This window comes from Monodelphis domestica, chromosome 7 (assembly GCF_027887165.1).
Source record: "Monodelphis domestica isolate mMonDom1 chromosome 7, mMonDom1.pri, whole genome shotgun sequence".
Lineage (NCBI taxonomy): Eukaryota > Metazoa > Chordata > Mammalia > Didelphimorphia > Didelphidae > Monodelphis > Monodelphis domestica.
In genome coordinates, this window is record NC_077233.1 from 180,861,502 (window position 1) to 180,885,041 (window position 23,540).

At 37.3% G+C, this 23,540-nt stretch overlaps 1 long non-coding RNA gene across 1 annotated transcript; it reads right to left on the bottom strand.

Annotated features, from left to right (window-relative positions):
- Window positions 1–686: 686 nt before the first annotated feature.
- Window positions 687–22,662, bottom strand: LOC103104849 (uncharacterized). The gene is made up of 3 exons (XR_470089.3): window positions 22,542–22,662; window positions 5,346–5,458; window positions 687–2,927 (listed from the first exon to the last, which is right to left on the bottom strand). It is a non-coding gene; the product is annotated as an uncharacterized LOC103104849 (long non-coding RNA).
- Window positions 22,663–23,540: the final 878 nt, after the last annotated feature.

Consider the following 23,540-nt stretch of genomic DNA (forward strand, 5'->3'; position numbering starts at 1 on the left):
ATACAGAAAGGTTCCTTAAATCCCACATTCCACGCTCCTAAAAACCCTCTCTCTATGTTATCTTATGTCTTATGATGGCTTTACATTTGCTCACTTGAATAAAGTGGGAAGGACCAGCTAACCACTTGGAGAAACACAATAGGATCCCTCTCTGATCAGAGGAGATGAAAGTAAACACTGGTATTCGGTTATACCAATTAGCTCTCAAAATATACCTCATATCTATAGTGGGCAGTTATATGAAGTGCTCGGGATAACTTGGAGGCAGGGAGAGAGATCCATTAGGACTGTCATCAATCAAATAATCAAGCAAGCAAGACTTTATTAAACAGACCCTCCTCTGAAGGATCTCGAAGTCTAATGGAGGAGACAACAAACGATTCTGTGTGTGTGTGTGTCTCCACATATATAGTGTGTATGTTATCATATACACACATGTCATATATACATGGACACAGATATATATATATATGTATGTTATCTATGCATATGTAATAGATATTATATGATGTTTTCTGGTAATAGGTTAAATTGAATATAACCTTAGAAGGAAGACACTGGCATTAAGTGGGATAGGGAAAACTTTTTTTTTATTTTCTTTTTTTTTTAATTTTAAACATTATTTTATTTTGTCATTTCCATACATTATTCACTGGAAACAAAGATCATTTTCTTTTCCTCCCCTCCCCACCTCCCACCACCTTTCCCTCTCCCATAGCTGAGGCACGATTCCACTGGTTATCACATGTGGTCTTGACTCGAACCCATTTCCCTGTTGTTGGAATTTGCAGTATAGTGTTCATTTAGAGTCTCTCCTCAGTCTTATCTCCTCCAACCCTGTAGTCAAGCAGTTGCTTTTCATCAGTGTTTTTACTCCCACAGTTTATCCTCTGCTTGTGGATAGTATTTTTTAGATCCCTGCAGATTGTTCAGGGACATTACACTGCCACTAATGGAGAAGTCCATCACCTTCGATTGTACCACAATGTATCAGTCTCTGTGTACAATGTTTTTTTGGTTCTGCTCCTTTCACTCTGCATCACTTCCTGGAGGTTCTTCCAGTCTCCATGGAATTCCTCCACTTTATTATCCTTTTAGCACAATAGGATTCCATCACCAACATATACCACAATTTGTTCAGCCATTCCCCAATTGACGGGCATCCCCTCATTTTCCAATTTTTGGCCACCACAAAGAGTGCAGCTATGAATATTCTTGTACAAGTCTTTTTCCTTATTATCTCTTTGGGGTACAAACCCAGCAGTGCTATAGCTGGATCAAAGGGCAGACAGTCTTTTATTGCCCTTTGGGCATAGTTCCAAATTGCCCTCCAGAATGGTTGGATCAGTTCACAACTCCACCAGCAATGCATTAATGTCCCTACTTTGCCACATCCCCTCCAGCATTCATTACTTTCCATAGCTGTCATGTTAGCCAATCTGCTAGGTGTGAGGTGATACCTCAGAGTTGGGGAAAACTTTTTTTGCAGAAGGTGGAATTCTGGCTAGGATCTGAAGGAAACCAGGAGATGAAGATGAGGAAGAATAGATGATTGAGACTGATAGCTAAAATAGCTAGAGTTGGTGGGGCACCTAGGTAGGACTTCTTAACTATGTGACTTTGGGCAAGGCACTTAGCTCCCAGTGCCCAGCCTTTACTGCTTTGCTGTCTTGGAACTGGTACTTAGTATTGATTCTAAGACAGAAGGAAAGGGTTAGAAAAAAGAAAATTGAGTTGGGAGATGAAGTGCCTTATGTGAGGAACAATAAGGAGAACAGTGTCATTGGGATCACAGAGTACGTGGGGAGGAGGGAATGTATAAAATGTAACCACTGAAAAAGTAGGAAGAAGCAGGTTGATGAAGGGCTTTGAAAGCCAAACAGGGTTTTATATTTGATCCTGGCAGTAATAGAGTTCCAATGACAAGAACTTACAGACAAATATAAAGAGATCAACTACAAATCAATACAAGGTAGTTATTGAGGGCATTAGAATTTTGGGGTGATAAGGGAAGACTTCATGAAGATGGTAGTTCCTGAGCTGTGTCACGAAGGGAAGACATAAATTCTAGGAAATAGAGGTAAAGGAGTATATTCTATTCATGCAGGATGGCAAGAAGATGAGAAAAGCAGAGAGAAGGCCAGTCTATCTAGAGTGTGGAAAGTAGGAAGGGAAATATTGCTCAATGCATTTCAAGCTTGTAATGATAGACAGAGACCAAGTTATGAAGGACCTCAGAAGTTCAAATGAGATTTTATTTGATCCCTGAGGCAATAGGGAGCCACTAGTGTTCAGCAAACAGAGGAGTGACCTGGTCATCTCTGCGTTTGAGGAAAATCACTTTGGTATGTATGTGAAGAATTAACTGGAGTGGTAAGAGAATTAATGCAGAGATCAATTAGGAGGCTGTTTCAATATTTTAGTCAAGGGGTGATGGAAACCTGAATGATAGCCAGAGGTAGATACTTAAGCCACCAGCAGCTTTGTAGGATAGCTCCTCTTTGGATCTTAGTGCATCTTCCCTCTAGCTCCAACTATCCATGGGCCTACCTCATCTAATGAGTTAGAGGGAAGTAGCTTTGGTCCAATTGGCCCAAAGCTTATATTTCAAGTACTTTACAGTATTGCTTGATGACTGATTATCTTGATTCTGGACATGCTGAGCTAAATATACTCAACGTGAGGCATGACAGTTTACCTGTCGTGCCTCATTAACATTTGAAGGAGAAGAGTGGATAAATCAGCATGTACTTTGCTCAATATTTATTCCTTATAGAATACACAGGGAAAAAGGTACTTGGATCATTTGCTGAACATATCTAGTTTATTTTCCTGGCACATTCCATTATGGATAGGATTCCCCTGACTCTGCCCTGAATCTCCATCACTCCTGAGCCTGGAATAGCAACCTCCAGAAGCCGTGGCACCTGATAAAAGAAAAGGGATGTTGGTTTTATTTTTTAATTTTAAAAAATATCTTGGGGTTTGGTTCTCTAAATCACTGTGACGCAGGGTGGTCACAGGTCACATTTAACTGGTGCAGTTGCCTGTGAGAAATGTTAAACATGAACTATAAATAATGCAGTTGCTGCTGCCTTTGATTTCCGGGGCTTTAGGAATTTGCCGCATTAAGAACAAGCTATAAGGGTTTCGACACTGGCACCTAGCATGGCTTTTTCAGACTTGCTCCAACTGTGATTTTTAGTTTAACTAATTAGCCCTTGTTCATAACAAGAGCTCATATTTATGTAGTACTTTAGGTTTGCAAAGTGGTAGCTTTTCAACCACTCTGTATGATAGTTGGTAAATACACTATCATCTTTACTTTGTAATTAAGAGAAATGAAGGGCACAGAATACAAAATAATTGCCTCTAGTCATACAAATAGTAGGTATTAGAGACAGAATTTGAACCTAGGTCCTTTGCCTCCCAAATCCAGTGATCTTTCTACTAAGTTAATGCTTCTCAAAATATCTGGGGATCCTTTGGTACCCCCAAGATGGGGGCCATCAAAGTCAAGCCTATTTTCATAATAATGCTGACATTTAAAGATCTACTATGGTAAATATTAATAACTATAATGCACACAAACAAAAACTCTTTGTTGTCCTCAATATTTTTAAAGAAAATTTGAGAACTACTGTGCTAAATGATTCAGGAAGCACTTTTAAAGTACTTATAGTGTTCCAGGTATTATGGATCATTCCTGTGTACTAAATCTATTAACTTCAAATCTAGTCTTAATATATTTTCAAATGTCATCATTTATGTCAGAATTATAATGAAATCATCCTGAATTCTTAAAAACATTATTTTAATCCACTTCATTAAAAATACATAATAAGGTGCAAAGTTATCTCAGATTCTAATATGAAGAAATCTGCATCTTAATGGCACATATGTAATAAATATACATGTCATGTATGTATGATATATATGAGTAGCACTTGCCACCTTTTACTTAAAGAGATTTCATTCCCCTGCCACCCCCCAAAAGACATGAATACATTACTTAACTAGCGCCAGTTTTCAAAACTATGCCTATAGACTTAAATATGGAGCTCTAAACACCAACTAAACACTTTCCCTACAGCTATGTTCCTAAAGGCACAGGTATTACTTTCCCAGAGGTACTAGTATCATCCCTTCCTACAGGTACAGGTACCACCTTTCAGGGAGTACTGTGAGTATCAGTCAAATGAAGCCATCTATTTCTCAGGATCTCAAGGTTGCTGATTATCAGCTACTCATAAATGCCTGGGTGGCACCAGGTTCAGTATCTCTCTAGGGCAGTGATGGCAAACCTTTTAGAGATGGAGTGCTGGGCCCCATCCCCACTCCCAGTCCAAGTGCCACCCCCACAGGCTGGGTATGTCTCCCCCTCTTACCCTACACAGGGGAGGTAGGAAGCTCTCTTATTTGACTGCTGGACAGAGGTGCAGGTGAAGTGAGGAATGTCCTCACCTAGTGTAGAGAGGGGAAGAGGAGTGGCCTGAGAGCTGTGCTCCTCTCCAGCTCTGCCACCTGTGAGTTGCCCACCTTACCTCCTGTGTGATCCCATTGGACTGCTGGGCAAAGGGGCAGGATGTGAAAAGAATGTTGTCAGGCATGGTGGAAAGGGGGAGGGGAGCACCTCTGTACAAGTCCCTCTGCCTTTCTAGTAATGAACTCTGGAGGTGGAAGGTGGGGATGGAAAGTGAGTGCCCACAGAGAGTGCCCTGCATGCCATCTTTGGCACCCATGTCATAGGTTCACCACCACTGATCTAGAGGTTATGACCCTAATCAAATTTCTTGGATCATGCCTCTACCTACTTAGATACCATCCACTTTTTTTCAGCTGACTATTACCTTAAGCCAATGACATTAAAAATGTAATTAGACAAGAAAAAAATTAGTAAAAAGATTTATTGCTACCATGGTAATACAGAATTCTCTCTCTCTCTCTCTCTCTCTCTCTCTCTCTCTCTTAAACCCTTACCATTCATCTTAGAACAAATATTATGTATTGGTTCCAAGGCAAAAGAGTGGTAAAAGTTAGGCAATTAAGATTATGTGACTTGCCCAGGGTCACACAGCTAGGAAGTGTCTGAGGCTCTCTACCTGACCCAGGATTTCCATCTCCATACCTGGCTCTCTATCTACTGAGCCACCTAGCTGTCCCCTCAGAACTTACCTTTCATGGGATCCCAAGTCCTACTCTCTCCCCAAAGTAGAAACTATTTCTGGGCTGGAATCTGATTCTTTTTTCTCCAGCTCTAGGGTTCTGAGCTGACCTGGAAGCCACTGCCCTGTTTTAGACATCCTTTCTCCTCATGAAATAAGCAGTGAATACAGTTAGCTCACCTCCCACAGTCTACACCAAAATTAGAGAATGAGATAGAAACTTGCTGCAGTCGTTTTGGCCAAGATGTATGGACAAATGGAACATTAGGCTGCCACATCTAGGGTCCTGTGAACTGAGCCAAAAAGGAAATTAGAGATCATCTAGTACAACCACATCATTTTATATAGATGAGGAAGCTAAGCCCTAGAAAAGTTAAGCGAGTTGCCCAAGATCACACAGCAGGTAAGTGGCAGTTGCAATTAGGACCCAGGTACTCTGACTTCACACCATGTGCCACATTGTTGTGTTTCAGTCTATCCCTGTAGCTCCTGTGCTGAGACAAAACACTAATAAAGTATCCCAGAGGCTAATTCCCAGGGAGCACAGCCTGACTATTATAAACTTAATATAAACAGCATAAGGGGAGAAGGCACAACTCCAAGAGTCAGTGTGCCCCTCTTTGTCACCTTTTAAAAAGTCAGGTAGGTGTATGTCCTGCATCACTTTCTCTCTTATATCCAGCTAATCCATCTCTAAATCACAGAGGCTTCACCAATTGTTTTGCTCCTCTTTGTCTCACTGCAGTTAGGAAGTGTAGTCCTTCTCTACATATTAAAAATATCAGTTGCATGCTAAAAGACTGACTCCTTTAAAAATAGCAGGCTGCTGAGTCATTCACTCAGACTGTAGGTTAATTGGAACATCTGGGGCAAGGACCAATGCCTCCTCTATAACTTAGAGTTTTGCTTTTAGAGGCAAGCTAACCCTAACCAGACCATACTAAAGGCTAGTACAAGGGGGAATCAGACCAGGTGAATTAGAGTGAACTAAGTAGTTGTGACTCAATAATTTAATAAGTCTATTATATCCCATTCTTCATCACTGATGCACTTCTGAGAGAAACAAGAAACAATGTCATAAACCTACCAAAGCATTATATAGAGAAAGGAATAATGATGAAAATGCAAAGCCTATCTCTGCAACAGTTTTATCTATCTATCTATCTATCTATCTATCTATCTATCTATCTATCTATCTATCTATCTATCTATCTACATACATACATACATACATTCTGATAGATAAGCACTATAGATTATCTATGTAATTATATGGGTTCATCTGGATTAGGGGTCCATTACTATGGATTGAAGGCCAAATCCAGTCCCACTGTTTGATTTATATAATATAACTTTATTTTTAAAATGTAAAAACTATGGCTCATGGAATGTACCAAAAACAGGTATCAGGTCAGATTAGACTCATTGGTGTAGTTTTCTAAATCTTAATCTGTAACGTAGATCTTTTATCCACTTAGTTTTTAACCTATATTGATGGTTAAATGAAATTCTTTGATAATCTCTCCCAAGAGGCTTTATGATATTCCAAGGCTTGATGCAGCTAGCATGATAATAGCAACAACACAGAAAACTCAGAAGAATCTTTCTTCATCATGGTTTCTATCCTTGAGTTCCTTCATTTCAGTTGTAAGTGTATATCTCCCTGTTTTATGTTTCCCCTAAAATGTATCATCAAGCACTGATAATAAAAAAGGTTTATCTTATTATACTAATAAATAATAAACCAAATTATCAGTTATTACATCTTTCCTGGGATCATGAACATTTTCATGCATGGATTGGGGATCCCATGGACTAGAATTCTATAGGGAAAGTCAGCCCAAGAATAGGGAAATAAAAAAAAAAACCTTACCATCCATCTTAAAATTGATAGTCAGTATTGGTTCCAAGGCAGAAGAGTAGTAAGGGCTAGACAGTTGGGGTTGTATGAAGTGCCCAGGGTCACATAGCCAGGAAATATTTGAGGCTAACTTTGACCATAGGACCTTCTGTCATCAAGTCTGGCTTTCTATCCACTGAGTCACATAGCTTGTTCAAAGACAGGGAATTATTAAGAATTATTTTCTGAAGATGTACTAATAAACAATTCCAATGAGGAAGAAAATAGAAGTCATTGAAGGAGATTTATATGGATGCCTAGGGGACTCACAAACTAACATAGATTTAAAAAAAAGGATACACACTGTTAAGAGAATTTTTTATTAATTTCTCCTCCCTTTTTAATATTTAAGAGGAAAAGGAGCAATAATCATTTTCAGTAAAAGACCTCCTGCTTTGCCACCTGTCAGTTAGTGACGGGTAGAAGAGTGTGGCCAAGGGAAATTAGTCAGTTGCAGAGTGGCAAAGGTTTTTTTGTTTTTTGTCTCTGGGTCTCCTGGGGAGAGGATGTGCTGCTAGCACTGGTTGGAGATGGAGAATGGAATTAAGGCCTTAATAGCCTTATTGATTATTAATAACTTGGGTAGATAAGGTAGATAGATAGTTGTTATATTATTAGATAGTGAGAGTAGGAGAGTGAGGGCTTAAGCCTGGCAGAAGATACTGCCCTGTGAGGCAGATAGATTTAGGTTTTTTTTTTTAAAGAGAAATTTAGCTAGGATTGAGATCTGGGATATAGTTATAAGTTATTGTGACAATACTTTCACTTTTCTCCTTCCTATTTCCTATCCATATTTCCTAATAATAAACTAAGTGTTTTGAGCTTAAGAAACTGTGCACTGGCTTTTGTTCAAACTCCTAACCCCAAAATTTAACCCTTCACAACACCTTATTGGAAGAGTGCTAGTAAGGTAGCATTTTGCTCTACTAAATGAAATGCTTTTTAAAATCAGCAAATAATAAATGCAACAGGACTGAATTTTCTATAGTTTAGTCAATTGGATGATGGTAAAGATGTTGAAAACTGTGAAATATTGCTTATAAAAGCTAACCTGTTTCTTATTAATTATCTTCATTGAGAATTCCTTCAATATGTATGGGTAGATTTCTCATAAACATGTAATATATATGGGAACATAGATATATGGGTGGATATATATGCTATTATGTACATGTGAACATAAGATATTCTCAGGGTTGCTCTTTTTTATATGGATAAGATTTCTTCTATGACTTTCCCCATATCTTTAGTATCTTCTCCATTCAAATACCTGTGAATTAATCTATGATTGCCCTTACAATTGTATTCCTTCTACCAAGGATTTCCTTTATGTATATTTGTTCTGATCCAACTATTTTTCCTGCCTTTATTCTTTTTGATGCCATTTCTTCTTCCTCTCCAAACATATCTGGGAATGAGATGTTAGGGAATAAGTATGATGATTCTTGTATCCCTTTGACCTTACAATACCACTATTAGGTTTATTTACTGAGATGATCAAGGAAAAAGGAAAAGAACCTCTGTGTTCTAAAATATTTATAGCAGCTCTCTTTGTTGTGGCAAAGAACTAGAAACTGAAGGGATGCCCAACAATAGGGGAATAGCTAAACAAGTTGTGGCATGTGATTGTGATGGAATACTATTGCTCCATAAGAAATGATGAGTAGGCTAATTAAAATAAAACTTGGAAAGACCTACATGAAATTATGAAGAGTAAGATGTGTAGAACCAAGAGAACTTTATATACAGCACAGAAATATTGTTTGAGGAATAACTTGTATATATCAATTTCCAGAGAAAGAACGGATAAATAGAAATAAGTAAGACACAATTTTATTTAATATCTATCCATCTATCTGTATGTCTGTCTGTCTGTCTATCTATCTATCTATCTATCTATCTATCTATCTATCTATCTATCCATCTATCTTTTTTTGTCAGATAATGCCTTTAGTGTGGGGAGAGGAGGTAGACAGGGAATTACCTGAGAATTTTAATGTAAAAACAAACAGATGAATAAAAATGTGTTAGTTTGTGAGTTCCTTGTGTATCCACATTGGTCTTCTCAAATAACTTTCTTATTTCCTTCCAAATAGAATTGTTGCTATTGCATCTTCAGAATTTAATGACATTTCCCATCCTCTTAGGTCAACTTGCTCAGTTGAATTTTAGTTCAGAGGACCAACTCTTCTTCCTCTAGTCCCTCTCATATTTGTTATTACAAAACCTTAGGTGCATGTCAGTCTATGCCTGGTTTTCTTTTCCTTCTATACTACTAAGTATAGGAGGTCACTTACTCCCAAGGTTCATATCATTTATATCCTAACAATGAGTTCTTCCCTTTAGTGAGAATCAGATGAAAATAGAATGTTCCTTTGTGGATGCCTCTACCTTTAGAAGGAAGACATTATTAAGGCAAATTAGGAAGTTTTTACCTGTTTCATTTCAGAGAAAGAGATACAGTGAAAGATAGAGGGAGGAGGGAGACAAAGACAGAGAAAGAGGGAGACAGAGACAGAGAGAGATGGAGATAGAGAGACAGGAAGAAAGAGAGAGAGAGAGAAACAGAGCTCCAAAAGTAGTCTGAATGTATCCCTTCACTACTGTATTACTGTTCTTCAGTGCCAGACTTTGATTCCAGACCTTTTTCCACTCAATTATATCACCACTCATCATATTGTGATTGATCTTAAATAGTAAGGACATTGCATGGATGATAATAGAATGTCACAGCTGCAAAATTGTCAGAGCACTTGACTGAGTCTTTGGTAGAGAACCAGAACTATTAGTGGATTCTCATTTCTTTGAGTTGGATGAGCAATAGCTCAGTTTTCCCAAAAGTGATATCTGGAATGTCTGGAAAGATAATAGGATAACTTTATCCTGCAAAAGTAGACTTCCCAAAAGAAAAGTAATGTGTTCTATGGAGACAAGTTGTGAAATAAATAAATAACATATATATCATCTTATGCCACCTTCCACTAATTTCCAGGATTACTTTTGGGGTTTGATCTAGTGGTTCTTATAGATCAGACCATAATGGAAACATGCATTAGTTATCATGCAATTTGAGTCTCATCTTCCTGAGTTTAAATCTAGACTCAGATACTTATGAGCTATGTGACTCTGGGCAAATCACTTAACCCTCTTTCCCTCAATTCTTTATCTATAAAATGAGCTGGAGGGGGAAGCTGGGTGGCTCAGTGGATTGAGAGTCAGGCCTAGAGATGAGAGGTCCTAGGTTCAAATCTGGCCTCAGACACTTCCCAGCTGTGTGACCCTGGGCAAGTCACTTGACCCCCATTGCCTAGCCCTTACCACTCTTCTGCCTTGGAGCCAATACACAGTAATGACTCTAAGATGGAAGGTAAGGGTTTAAAAAAATGAGCTGGAGAAGGAAATGGCAAATATCATTCCAGTATCTTTGCTTCATAATCCCTAATAAAACAAAGAGTCAGACTTAAATGAAATGACTAAACAATAAACAATAACCCTATTGATAAGGGTACATCCTCCAACAGTGCATATTGTAATTTATCCACTTTCTTATCTATATAATTCTTATTTTCATGCTTTCATAATTTCTCCATAGTGGACCAGGCCAATGAAATGGAAATGTTTAGCTCCATGTTTTAATTTTTGATAGATACCAGTGCATTCAGGCTGTTTGTAGAGGAAAAAAAAAAGAATTCTGTAAGATGTACACATAGATATCTTTAGAATGAAACAGTGTATGCTAGATACATTATATATATATCATGGGTTAGTTAATAGAATGCTGGACTAAGAGTCAAGAAAGCTTGGGTTCAAATTCTACTTCAGAAACTTATTAGCGATGTGGCTCCACTTAAGTGACTTAAGTTCTCACTGTCCAGGTATCTTCTTAGGACTTAAATAGGAGGCACCATTTATGTATTCTCCTAGGCAAAATGGAAAGAACTCAAACTTGGACCTCTGAATTTGACTCAGCAATTTACAGCTTGTACGACCATTGACAAATCATTTCCCTTCGTTGAACCTCATTTTCCTTATCTGTAAAATGATGGTTTGGCTTAGACCTCTAAGATATCTCCCAAATGTCATCTAATGATTTACTGAGTCACAGACAGGTTATAGTCTTCATATCTGGAAAGAATTCTCACACTAGAAATGTCAGATCCTTTGCAAATATATCTAAGTGCATAAAAGGGGCTATGAATAGCTTCTGTGAGCATTTGGAACTTGAAAAGAAATTGCTTTTAGTTTTGACTAGAGGAATCATGGGAGGCTTTGTGGAGGTGTCATTTAAGCTAGGCTTGGAAGAATGGCTGAGATTGCCACAGGTGGACATGGGTGACTAGATTATACATGTGACAAATGCTGTAAAAATACGAAACACGTTGAAGGAATGGTGAATTATTGTCTTTGGCTGGACCATAGAAGATGGCAAAGGGAAGATTGGACATGTAGGCTGAGATCAGGCATTTTGAATATGCTAAGTTAAAAGAGCTTAGATTTTATTCAATAAGCAATATGGAATCCCTGAAGGTTTTGAAAGTGGAGAGAGACATCATCATAGTCTTGCTTTAGGGAATTTACTGTTTGTAGGATTGATTGTAGCAAGGGCAGATGTGGCTGAAAAACCTTTTAGATAAGATCCTATGATTTAGACTTACAGTTGGCTACAGTTTCTCTCCAAATGCTAAGAGAGGACTTGGCTTATTGTGGCCTGGGAAACTGAGCCAATTACATTGTCTAAGATCTAAGATAAATGAGGTTTCCAAGAAGAGGAGAAGAAAGTGAGTATCTGTATCTGAAGCTGGAACTAGAAGAAGGCTTATCATCAGAATTACAAAGTAAGTTGCTTTGTGATTCCACTTTATAAGAGGTCATTTATCTAAAAGCAGTGTTCTTCTGGGAGCTAACCCCTTTGCTACTACAAAGATTTCAATAGTGCCTAATGAGATGAAATGGAACATCTGTGTAGGAGAAGCAGCTCAAAGGCACACTGGAAAGAGCAAGAGGCTCTGTGGTCTGAAGACCTTTGGTCAGTTCTCACTTTTAAAGCTTATTACTCCGTTGAGCTTGGGGAAATCATTTAATTCTAGGTCTCAGTTTATTTCTCTGCAAAATGGAGGGGACTAGATTAGATCATCTCTAAGGTCCATTCCAACTCTAATGTAACATCTAAAATCTATATTCCCACTTCTGGCTTTTGCTTGGTTCTTTACTGAGCTTAGGGGCAGTCAATGGACTACTGAGAAAACTCCCAGATCACCAAATAATAGCAAAACCCTTTTCCCCAGTAGTGCAGAGCCTGGACTCTTTTTGGTATATACATAAATGTATATATTTGTATATATATTTATTGTCAGTTTTTCTTTATATGGATTTAAAAATTAAATTTTATTTTGTCAATTAATGAAAATTTACTTTTTTTTTAAACCCTTAACTTTCATCTTAGAATCAATACTATGTATTGGTTCTAAGGCAAAAGAGTGGTTAAAGACTAGGCAATGGGGGTTAAGTGACTTGCCCAGGGTCACACATCTAGGAAGGGTCTGAGGCTAGATTTGAACCTAGGACCTCCCTTCTCTAGGCCTGATTCTCAATCTACTGAGCTACCCAGCTGACCTCTAAAATTATATCTAATACCTGACTTATTAATTTAAAAAATTCCTTACCTTCTGTGTATTGGTTGGAAGAAGAGCAGTAAGGGCTAGGCAATAGGGATTAAGTAACTTGCCCAGGGTTACATAGCTAGGAAATGTCTGAGGCTAGATTTGACCCCAGATTTCTGGGGTCAAATTTCTGGGCTGATTTCTGGGCCTGGCTTTCAATCCACTGAGCTGTCTAGCTTCCCCCAAATTTACTTTTTCTAAATCCTATTTCAGATCCTTATTGAAGAAAGAACAAAACCCTTGTAAAAAAAAGTGTGTATAGTCAGAAAAACCAAATTCCTTTAGTATTTATATATTGTATTCTATTACTATTTATATAGTGTATATGAACAAGTTTATACACATATACTACAGTTTCACCCACATGTATACTACAAGTAAACATGTACATACTGCACATTTATATATACTACAAGCTTCTCCAAGTTCACATAACACTCACAAGCACATGCATTAATTTTTAATATATATGGGAATTTATAGTATTTATGTATATAGGAACTTATAATATATTTATATATACATATTTGTGTATGTGTAAATTTGCAGTCCATATAACAGTGAGCCTGTAGTTTATGAACATACAATAATATATTGATGTGAAATTTATATCATATATGCATGTGAATATGAATAGATGTAAATGTATAATATGTAGTCTGTAACAGTTATGATTTTTGCAGCACAAAATTCGGACAGATGTATAGCCTGGTGGAATGAACTTGGTGGTACATAGGTGTGAACTCATAATGTACCATGGGAGCAAACACAAAGGCATAGATATAGGACTATGTAGTAGAGGATGAAAGATAGTTTCTTCAAGACTTCCTTTCAAGTCCTTTCAAGACTTCAAGCTATCAAAGACTGCAAGCATGAAATTGGAGTGCATAGGTGTGAAATTGTAGTGCCTAGGCATGAACAACTTACATTGGGACCTGTACAATGCAGCTAAACAAGCCCATTGGTTTTTCCCTAAGATGAGCATTCTTTCTCTTGTCTCTAAGTCTTTCTATAAGCTGCTCCCAATATCTAAAATATACCTTCTTCTTAGAATCCTTATCATTCTTCTAATCTTACCAGTACTAAATGCTTTCTTCCTCTACTTCTTTATTTTTTATATGCATCTCTAACTAAAATACAAGCTCTTCATAGTCAGTAGTGCTCTTTTTCTTTTCATTTGATTAGTATTTGACTTGAGATGATCCCATTTGAGTTTTGTTTACAAGAAAGTGAACTTGTTGTATGGCATAGTGATTAGAGAAGACTTGCTGGGATTAGGTGACAGGTAGAGGTTGGATAGGTGAAAAGAAAGCTAGTAAATTCGGGTAATGGGAACAACATGAACAAAGGCATAGGAAGATGAATATATAGTGGACAGTAAAAGACCTGGTGGTATGAGTGGATTCCTAGGGGAAGTAGTGGGCAATGAACAGACCTGACAGTTTGGGGATGGATCATGGAAGAGCCTGAATGCCATGCCAAAGAGATTGGGTTTTAATTTGTAGACAGTGGAAAGTTGATCATCTGGATAATCGAGACCCTAAAATTGATTTGAGTTGGGGACCAACAGGATGAAAAAGATATTTCAAGAAGAATAATCTTTTGTGTTTGTTTTTTTAACACAGATTTTGGGTCTGATAAATATAGAAAGGACAGGAAATATTACCTATTTTTCATCATATGTTATTCCAAGGCTATTGGGTAGTAGATAATATTTTGGATTTAGGCTAAAGTAAAAAATCTCTGCTATGGAAAGGTGCCTCAGAAATTTCTGGATGAGCCACAGCCTTTTGAAACTAATTTTTCTCATCTTTCAAGTAAATATAATAGTAACACCTATCTTATAAGGACAATAAACATTTAGCACCTGTTTTTTTCAGGCTGTATACTAAGTACTAGATCCAAAAAGATAATGTTTAAAATTAGTTTAAAAATGTTAACCTGCTTTTATAATATCTGTCAAATTGTAGCTTGTAGGCATGCACTTATTCTGTAGGTATAACATACCTACAGTGTTTAGACACACTGTATAGACACACTGTATAGGTATGAACTCATAGGATAATGGGTATGAGCTAGAGTTATATAGGTAGGAACTTATAGCCCTAGGGTTAAACTTCTAGCATATTCCCAAGAGTTCATAATACATAGGTGTGAAATACCTACCTTTCTGAGCTCTACAATGTAATTAAACTAACACTAGCTTTTTCTTAAACTACACATTTTTTTCTCATGCTCTCATGTCTTTTATATAAGCTCTTCCCTTTATCTAGAATATACAGCTTCATTTTAGAATCTTTATCTTTTTTCTAATCTCACCAGTACTAAATACTCTCTCCCTTTACTTTTTTATCTGATTATATGACTCCCTTATTAAAATAAATTTTTCTTGTAGTCAGTGTCCTATTTTTATTTCCCCTCTGTATCTACAATAGGCATTTTATAAATGTTTGTTTTAAGATGAGTCTATTTAAGTTTAGTTTAGAGGAGGGTGAAGTTGTTGTGAGTTATAGTGGTCAGGAAAGGTTTCCTGGTAGGGGTGATGGGAAAGGTGGATAGGTGAAAAGACAGCAAGCAAATCCACTTAATGGCTTCACCATGAAAAAGGCATGGAAAGAAGGGCATTTCGTGGGCAGTAGCAGAGCAATTTGTCTTCATGAGTGAGTTCCTAAGAAAAAGCAGTTGGCAGTTAGCTAGTTAGGCAGCTTGGGGATAGATCATGGAATGGCTTGAATGATAGGCCAAAAAGCTTGGGTTTCATATGTAGACATTGGAAAGTTGATTCTCTTGGTAATGGAGAACCTAAGAAGCTTTTATCTGAGGACTGACATGATGAAAATGAGATTTTATGAAGCAAAATCTTTTATGGTTGGTATTTAGCACAAATCTTGGGTCTGAGAAATGCAGGAGGGACAGGAAAGATGACCTATTCTTCCTTACATGTTATCTCAGGACTATCAGGTAGTGGGAAAAGGTCTAGGATTGAATTCTCCCTTGGAAACTTCTGGGTAAGTCACAACCTCTCTAAATCTCAGTTCCTCCATCTTTCAAATAGAGGAAATAATAGCATCTACCTTACACGGTTTTTGTAAGAATCAATCAATAAACATGTATTAAGCACCTACCAGATGTACCAGGTAGTGTTAACACACTATATATAATATAGTGTGATTACAATGTTCATATTAATTTATATGGGAACGTAGCAACTTTATGTGACTGCATGGCAGTCATGTGAATGTGTAGCACATATGTGAGAACCTGTAGTGTATAGTTTTGAAATTGCAAATACAACATGCAAAATGGGTGAGAACTTGCAGTATATGTGTATATGTGTATGTGCATGAACTTATCGTACATAGATAGTTATCTTTTTTTTTAAACCCTTACCTTCCGTCTTAGAGTCAATACTATGTATTGGCTCCAAGGCAGAAGAGTGGTAAGGGCTAGGCAATGGGGGTCAAGTGACTTGCCCAGGGCCACACAACTGGGAAGTGTCTGAGGCTAGATTTGAACCTAGGACCTCCCGTCTCTAGGTCTGACTCTCAATCCACTGAGCTACCCAGCTGCCCCCTAGATAGTTATCTTTTGATGACTGAAAATTGGCTAGGATTGGTGCATGAACATACCTCTCTTTCTTTTCATTACAAGGCTAAAATATTGTTGAAATCTTCAACTAGGAAAAAAAATGTTCTTGCCTTGCCCTGAGCCTTCTAGGTCTGGTTGTAAGAAGAAACTCTTAACACCTTGCCCACTCATGGGAAATGTCACTCTTTCATTGGCCTTCCTTCAGAAAGCCAATCATGGATCCCCTCGAGACACCTTTCCTCTGGCAATAAAGAGAGAAGCTAAAGTGTATTTTTCTATTTTCTGGCAACAGCTTTTTGCTTTGCTTCCCCCTCTTGGGAAATTAATCTGTTGGCATAAAGCAAGTAAAAATAAACAAACCTAACCTGAAATATGCATTAGAGCCTAGCTATTTTTGTAGGTTCCCAAGATTGAAAATGGTTGAAAGCTGACCAGTTACAATATACCTGGAATTGATTTTCCAAGGTTCATTGGAAGACCAAGGCAGCCCATGTGCTTGGGAAAGGTGAGCAAAAATGCTGCTATGGGTTTATGGACTCTGGGAAAAGGTTTGTAGGGACCTTCCAACCTTTACCATTCTCATTTGGATGATTTGGTGATGGAAAAAGCAGTTGAGATAGAGATATGATTCTAATTTCTGAAAAGAGTGTTTAATTCTTCCCACCCATCACTGACCAGCATTATTGCTATGCCAGAAAGAGGGCTGGGTTTGCAATCAAGAAATAGAAATTTTAACCCCAGTTTGGCACTTGCTATTGTAGTGATATAAAGAAGATTGACAAGTCTTGAGGGAACAATAATTTAACAAGTCAAAGAACATCTATATGTCACTTACTATATGTCAACCATTGTTGTAAGCAATGGATATACAAAGAAGGACCAAAAAAAATCTCCTCAAGGAACTGGGAGGAATACAACACATAATCAGGAGATAAAAAGAAGAGAAGGGTAAGTGAAGAAGAGGGGAAGGTGAAGAAAATCTAGAGAGGTCAGAGTAGAGTCTGGAGAAAAATAAAGACTGGACTGAAATGGGCACTTCCCTTTTGTAAATGTTTTCACATATAAAGGTTCATACTTTGTACAATTAATAAATAGTGTATTAAATATTATCCATATAATTTTGATTTCATAGGATCACAAATTTAAGGACTGGAAGGGTCCTTATTGGTCATAGTCTAGCCTACTCACTTTACAGATGAGAAAGTTGAGTTTCAGAGAGATTTAAGTAGTATACACAGGGTCACATAGCTAATAAGTGTTGGAGGCAGGCTAAGAATTCATCTTCCCAATTCCAAATCTAACTCTATTCATTATTCCACCAAGGCTTCTGATTTTTTCTTTTCTTTTTTTTTTGCCTTCTAAAGGGAATTATATTCTATGCTATAAGGCATAGCTTGTTAAAAAGGTGAGTGACAGTATAGAATAGTACAAAAAATACTTGTTTTAGAATCAAAGAATCTGAATTCAAATCCTGATTTTGTCACTATCCATGGGGCCTTGGGCAAATCATTTTGACCACAGTTTTCTCTAATGTAAAAATGAGGTGTCAACATGGAGTCTAGAAACCCCAAACTTGTAGCCTAGTAACATCTGATGAAGTCTAAGTTTTAGGAATAGATTGTATGTAAGTTGGAGACCCCAGAGTTTGTACTTGTTCCCTGTTCCTGTGAGAATCCACCCTGAAGGGAACAAGTACAAGCTTTGGGGTCTCCAACTTACAATCTAGTCCTAAAACTTAAGGTTCATCAGATCTTACTAAGCTATAAGTTTGGGGTTTCTAGACTCTATGTTGACACAGGGAATTAGACTAGGTGAACTCTAATGTCCCTTTTAGTTCTAAAACCATGAACCCATGATACTTGACTGGAGATCATTAGAAATAACACAATGCTTTAGAGAAGTGATATAAATATCTCAAAAAGGCAGGATTTTAACTTTGTATGGAAACATGGAAAGATGTTCCAACCAAGTCTTATCAGGAACAAATAATTAGCTAACTAAAAATAATAATAACAATAGTTATTATTATAGCTAACATTTATATATAGTGTTTACTACGTACCAGACACTATGATAAGTGCTTTACTAGGGTTGGGATTGCTATTTACAGAGATCCCAAGGAGAGATACCTCAGAAATTAATATTACATTTGTATTTTTGCCTCCCTCCATAATGCAATTGATTACACTATTCAAACATATTCTATATTTAAGCTGATGTAATTTTTGAATCATTGAAGAGAGGTAGCTGGTATATGGTGAGAAGAGCTTCTGATTAGACAATCATATGGCCCTGCATTCATATCCTGGCTTTTTATTATATAACCGTGGGTAAGTAAGCCACCTCCTTCTCAGGACCTCATTTTTTTTTTTTACTTTGTCAAAGAAGAAAGTTTGACAAAATGATCTCTAAAGTTCATTGTAGAACTAAATTCTATGTTCCTATAAGTAACAGAGAGCACCAGCAGTTATCAATTATAATTTGTTTCATGTGCATTTTTTTCATGTGCATTTGTGGAGGAACAGCATAAGGGTCTTTTCTCAGTCCTCATCCGTCTTTAGTGCTCTTAAATGTTTGATTCTATTGACAATTCCCTTTTTCAAGTACTCTCTTTTCTATTAGATTTTGTGGCACTTCTGATTCCTAGTTTTCCTCATTCAATTGATAAGCATTTATTAAGTAGCCCTACTCTTTGCCAGGCATTGTGATAGGGATACAAAGACAAAGGTGATATAGTGGCTTCCCTCAAGGAAGAGTTATTCTGTCAGGTGAGAAAATAGGTGTAGTTAGGTAGTTAAATTGAGCAATAGATACGAGTGTTGGACTTGGACACCTAAGACCCGAGTTCAAATCCTGACTATGTGACCCTGGAGAAGTCACTTAATAGCTCTGTGTCTTAATTTCCCCATCTGCAAAATTAGGATAATAATAGCATGAACCTCACAGGGTTGTTGTCTTGAGGATCAAATGAGATTAAGTACTTTGCTAATCTTAAAAATTTTATACAATAGTATTATTATATGAGAAAGCATTAGTTAATATTATTATATGAGTATACATATGGAATAGATTCAGGGTGATTATGTCATTGTTGGCATTAATAAATAGGGGAATTAGAAAAGTTTTCAAGTACAAGGTGGCATTTGAGCTAAATCCTGAAGGAAATGAGTTCAAAGAGAATAAGAGAAATAGAAATGACATCTAGGCATGGAAGACAGCTAGTGAAAAGGAACAGAAATTGGCAATGGGATACCTTGTAAGATGAACAGCAAGAAGGTCAGTGTGACTGGACTATAGGGAACTTCATTTTATAGATGAATCAACTGAGGCTCACTCAGAGAGGTTAAATGACTTTACCATGGTTGGAAGGGATCTTAGAGATCATATAGTCCAACATTTCTGACTCTAGGTTATATTTGAATAACTCCAGTGGTAGAGAACTTATTACTTAATTAGATGCCTATTCCTTTTTTTTTTAATACCTCTCAGTTTAGGGAAATTATTCCAAATACTTAGATGAAATAGTCTTTAATTTTTTCCCCCATTGGTCCTAATTCTGCTCTTTGGAGAGTTATTAGAGAAAACCTATTTCCTCATGAGCCTTTAAAAACCCTGAAGTCAGAGATCCCTTATTCTTTTTTTTCTCCAGGATAAATGTTCCTAGTTCTTCAATTCTTCTTTATTCTGAATTTCCCTATGATCCTAGTTTTCATTCTGGTTCATCAATGTCCTACTTGATATGTGGTGCCTAGAATTATACTTAACACTCCAGAGATGAATTACCTAGGATAAGAGTACATTAGGACCCAATATCACCTCCATTATTTTAAAATCTGTATTCTATTTCATTACCTATTGTTATGGATTCTGTATTCTATGTGATCTGTTATTGAAAGAGACAGTGGTGGTAGCTTAGTGCTAGACTTTGTTGAGATAACCATTGAAACCCTTATTATCAAGGATGGTTATGGTCCATCTTATTTAGGAAACCTGAAGGGCATCATTTAATGTATTCATTCTTTGGCTCCCAAAATCTATTAAAGGCCCAGAGATAACATAAAACTTAAATAATTTACGTTACAAGAAAATCAGGATAAAGTTGGGGCAAGGCATTTCTTATATCCTACTGCCCTCTGTAGAACTCAACAAAGTAGCAAAAAACCAAGTCAAAACAAAACAAAACATCTCTGCTTCTTACTATGTCACTTTTGGCAAGCCATTTGGACAAGAAGTTTTTTGGTCTGAAATTTCTCATCTATAAAATGATGGTGCTTGAGTAGATGACCTTTGAGGTCCCTCTCAGCTCTAAATCTACCACATAACAATCCTATTAATCTAGAAGAGATCATTGAGTTAGCATGGTCAGGAGAGGTTTCACGAGGGATATGGAACATGAGCTGGCCCTTCAAGGAAGAGTTAGGGTTTGCCTCAGTGAAGCTGACCAGAGAAGAACAATCCACGTAGGAATGGATTGAGCAAAGAAGCTGAGACAGACAACAAGAAGACATTTTCAGTTTATAGACCTGATTATAGCTAAAGAATTGTTTTGAAGCATCTTGGGAATCCACTTGTCGCATCTCTTGGTTTTATCATATTTAAATGTTTCTGCTCTTCCTGTTGTTTTATTTTCATTTTCTTTGTGGAGGTTAGAATTAAGGAGAAAAGACTAAGGTTTGAATATTAAGTTATGCATTTTATGTATATTGCCACATAGAGTTAGAGTTTCCCATACCAAATTATAGGAAAAACTAGTAAAATATTCAAATTATCTACAAATTGATTATACTCTGCAGCTTTTTCAAGTTCTTTAAAAAAACATAGTTTTGCATCACTTCCTGGAGGTTGTTCCAGTCTCCATGGAATTCCTCCACTTTAGTATTCCTTTGAGCACAATAGTATTCCATCACCAACATATACCACAATTTGTTCAGCCATTCTCCAATTGAAGGGCATCCCCTCGTTTTCCAATTTTTGGCCACCACAAAGAGTGCAGCTATGAATATTCTTGTACAAGTCTTTTTACTTATTATCTCTTTGGGGTACAAACCCAGCAGTGCTATGGCTGGATCAAAGGGCAGACAGTCTTTTATCACCCTTTGAGCATAGTTCCAAATTGCCCTCCAGAATGGTTGGATCAATTCACAACTCCACCAGCAATGCATTAATGTCCCTACTTTGCCACATCCCCTCCAGCATTCATTACTTTCCATTGGAGCAGAACCAGGAGAACATTGTACATGGAGACTAACACACTGTGGTACAAGAGAACGTAATGGACTTCTCCATTAATGGCTTTACAATGTCCCTGAACGATCTGCAGGGATCTACGAGAAAAAAAAAAATAAAAAAACTATCCTCAAGCAGAGGACAAACTGAGGGAGTAAAAACACCAAGAAAAAGCAACTGCTTGACTACAGAGGTTGAGGGGACATGGTAGAGGAGAGACCCTAAATCAGCACCCTAATGCGAATGCCAACAACAAGGAAATGGGTTTAGAGCAAGGACACATCAAGGACACATGTGATACCCAGATGAATCATGCGTCGGCTAGGGTAGGGATGGTGGGGGGGTTGAGGGGAGGAAAAGAAAATGATCTGTTTCCAATGATTAATGTATGAAAATGACCAAATAAAATAATGTTTTAAAAACTAAAAAACAAAAACAAAAACAAAAAAAACATAGTTTTAAAGAATTCTGTCTTTGATAGTGAAAGTTCATGGCAAACTTGTAGTTGGACAACATTGCTCTGGAAAATGACAGGTCATTAATTAGTTCTGGGTGATATGATGAAAGTGGTATTTTAAGATGATTAGCTAATGAAGAAGAATATAATTGAGTACTATAGAACAGGAGAGGGAAATTTATTGACGATTGAAATAGGAGGGGGTTAAATAAGGGTTAAAAACTAAATAAAATTAGCAGTTTTATTTAGTTAAAGGAGGAGGAAAGGGGATCAAGGAACAACTACCTTCTAACCCCAAACAGAGATTAAAATACTTATAACTTCCTATAACTATTCTAAACTAGTTCTTAAATTATTAAATAAGATTTGGGAGGGTATGGTAGGAGTAGAAACCAAGGGTCAAAGAATCTCACACAATTGGAGTCCTCTTGGGTCAAGCTGAAGTCCCAGTAAGAAGAGTAGCTCTGCAGATCCACACAGGATCAAGAGGGGAATGATGATTAACACACACACACACTGTCCACCAGTATGAGGTAATCACTCACTCAACCACTCCTTCAAGATGGTCCAGTTTCCTGACAGCTTCAAAGTCTTTTTCCTTCAGAGAGAGCCACCTCCCTTGTCTTCTTCCCAGTGAGTCAACTGTCACTCTGTACTCACTCTTAGCTCCTGAGTGCTTCAGAATGTTGGCCTGCACGTTCTCCTGCTTTTAGCTTGCTTCTGCTAAACCCCTTACAGCAATGGAATACAAAGTTTTAAAAAAAATTCCTCATGATAAAGAATCAAAGAATCATAACACATAAAAGAAGTCACTAACCTGACTCTACCTTCTTGTCTCTTGATGGCAATAAATCCAAATGTTCATTTCATCAAACATTTAAAAACATCCACTGTGTGTGTGGTATTATAGAGACAAAAATGAGACCATTCCTGACTTCAAAGAACTTATATTCTTTGGGTAGGAGGTGGCAAGGCAACAAATGAATAACATAGGCTGATATAAATATATACAGAATGAATGCCAAGTAATTATAAGGGTAGGGTTGTGGGGCTAGGAATGAGGGGAGGGACAACACTAACAATTAGAAGGGATTAGCGTGATGGGACCTCATATAGGAAGTGGCACTGGAGTTAAGTCTCAAAAGGTGGCAGGAATTTTATGTATGAGTAGGAGCAAACATGAAAAATTGGAGAACTTTTGAGGATTCAGAGATAGCTTGTGCAGAGTCAGAAAGATGGGGAATAGAGGTAGGCTAGAGTAAATTATGAAAGGCTAAAAAGTACTGAAGAGGAATCAGTAGGAAAGTATCTTGAAGCTTCTTGAGCAGAGGAGAGATATGGTCAGAACTGTGCTCAATTTGTCAACTTTTTAGAGGGTAGTTTGAAGAAGTTAGAGAGTGAGACAAGGAGAACAATTAAGGGAGGCTATTGCAGAAATCTAGGGGGGAGGTGATGTGTTGGTTGTCAGTATGGAGAGCAGGGGATTGATCTTAGATATATAGAGATAGGACACAAGACTTGACAAGTGTCATAAAATGGGGAAA